The sequence below is a fragment of the Mirounga angustirostris genome, unplaced genomic scaffold, assembly GCF_029215605.1.
Source record: "Mirounga angustirostris isolate CCGP_5_RB_7025 unplaced genomic scaffold, mMirAng1.0.hap1 SCAF_3, whole genome shotgun sequence".
Classification (NCBI taxonomy): Eukaryota; Metazoa; Chordata; class Mammalia; order Carnivora; family Phocidae; genus Mirounga; species Mirounga angustirostris.
In genome coordinates this window covers 146,133,289-146,135,751 of record NW_026991711.1, presented here as the reverse complement: position 1 = coordinate 146,135,751, position 2,463 = coordinate 146,133,289, and the positions used below count along the sequence as shown (strand labels likewise).

Here is a 2,463-nt window from a genome sequence, read left to right as displayed (position 1 = left end):
TCAGTTTCTCAATAATAAAAATAGGAATAATAAAATATAATGGGGAATTTGGGGGAAAGGGAATATGTACCCTATGGAGATGAACTTTCTGTGGCCATGCCACATAATGACTTTTCTTTCCTGATTAAGAGGAAAGAAAATATTAGCAAACTTCTATTCCCGGGATTGATTGCCTAAGACCACTGCATTCTTTCTTTTTTAAAAAAATAAAGATTTATTTATTTATTTATTTGCGAGAGAGAGCATGCAGGCTCATGCGCACACACTTGAGCGGGGAGGAGGGGCAGAGGCAGAGAGAGAGAGAGATTCTAGAGCAGACTCCCACTGAGTGTGGAGCCCAACTTGGGACTCAATCCCAGGATCATGAGATCATGACCTGAGCCGAAACCAAGAGTCAGATGCTTAAATGACTGAGCGACCCAGGTGCCCCAGCACTGCATTGTTTCATGTAAGATTCCTACATGTTTCCCTCAGGGAGAATGAATATGTACATCCCACGTCCTGTTTTAGTCATACTTCATCCTATAACATATCAGTTGCCCCAATCTATTTAAGCAAATGATTCTCCTTTTTTTTAAGGTATTACATTCTATCCTTGTTTGAGCTGAGCAAAAGAGCAGTAGGATTAAAACCTAGAGAGTCTCAAAATTTCTTCCTCAGCCACGCCCTCTGCCTTAAGGATGCTGGAAAAGTTGTAAGTTGCTGGAGAAGGATGATCCAAAAATTTTCCACAGTAGTCCAGCAGTAAATTTTTGCACTGCGCTCTGATTTTCCACTGCAAACACTAGCATTTAACACAAGCTTGACACAAGATCCTCAGACAATTGAAATCGTTCACTTTCTAGCGGGGAGCTGAAAGCTTTGAGAACGACATTAAAAATAGGGAATAAAAGGTCACATGAAAACTTCTGACTATTTTCTGCCTGTTACTGTCCTCATATTTACTTCCCTTTGTATTAAAAGAACCAGAGTCTGGCCGAGAGAAGGGGGACACCTATAATTTCTGAGATCCTAAAACAAAGGGCAGACAAAAATAATAAAAATCTGCTCTTGAGATATATTCAAAAATAAGACAAGTAAGCTTTTTTTTAAAAGATTTTTTTTAATTTATTTATTTGAAAGAGAGAGACAGAGAGAGAGAGCACGAGTGGGAGAAGCAGACTCCCCACTGAGTGGGGAGCCAGACGTGAGGCTCAATCCCAGGACCTTGGGATCATGATCTGAGCCAAAGGCAGACACTTAACCAACTGAGCCACCCAGGCACCCCAAGAAATAAGTACGCTTTCATAAAAGTAGAATCAAAGGTCCACATGAAGTTTTTATTTATCCAGAGGCAGTGGAGTATATTGTCTCTGGCCCAGGAACTGACAATACCATTTTGGGTTTTCAAGCTCATTGGCAGGCTGAACTACTATCAGTGAGCTAGTCTCACCTCTCCATTCTTTTCTTTCTCATGGGCATTCACCCTCCCCAGGTTTCTTGGCATCAAGACCAACTAGATATGAGCACTCGCAGATTTGTACAGAGCTATCTTTGTATCAGAATATATACATATATAACACATAATAAAATACATAAAACTTTATAAATATGTATAAGTATGTATACGTGTGTGTATTTATATAAACAGCTGTGTTATATAGACTTTGAGCTTTATAAAATATGGAATCGTAAGACAGACATGACTGCCGTTGGAAATATTGATAGGATATAAATTTGTACCTGATGCAAATTGCAAATCATTTACCATATGAATGGACTTGCTCTGGTTTGCTTCTTTCTCCTTTTCCCACTTCTAAGCTTCGCGCAGTGGCAGCATCGTAGCCAATGAGGTTTATCCGAGGCACGATTATTGCTAATTAAAAATTTTTCCTTTTCCCACTTCTGTCTGTCTTCTTTTCTCTAAAAGTATAAAACTTGATGTAATTTCTGGTGTTTGAAAAGTAATATACTCTGAGCTTCTCACCACCACAGTGATTTGTAAGGAGCTTGTATTACTGAAAGTGTTTCTAACAATTTCTACCCCTATAAAGAACATACAGATTTTTTTTTAATCTTTGGTAATAATGTCTACTTCATGAGATTACTGTAAAAATTACGTGACATATTTATAAAGTACTTAGTATTCAATAAATAATCATTATTTACCTAATACTCCACTTACTTAGTAAGTAGGTACCGAAATACAAACTCAGGCTCTGCCATTTCCGTCACTTGGGCAAATTCATTTTCTTTTTGGTACTCAGTCTCCTTACCTATACAAAAAGGAGATAATATAGTATCTACCTCACAGGTTTGTTAGGTCTCTGGAGCCGATTTTATAAAGGCATTAATGCCAAGCATGAGGGCTCTACCTTCAAGATCCAATCATCTCCCGATGGCCCCAACCTCCTAATACCTCACATTGGGCTTTAGGATTTCAACATCTAAATTTGGGGGGGACACATTTAGACCATAATATAT

The 2,463-nt window shown here is 38.4% G+C and overlaps 1 pseudogene; it reads left to right on the top strand.

The window, feature by feature from the left end:
- The first annotated feature begins 1,798 nt into the window (after window positions 1–1,798).
- On the top strand, window positions 1,799–1,948 carry LOC123840149 (U4 spliceosomal RNA; annotated as a pseudogene).
- The last annotated feature ends 515 nt before the right edge of the window (window positions 1,949–2,463 follow it).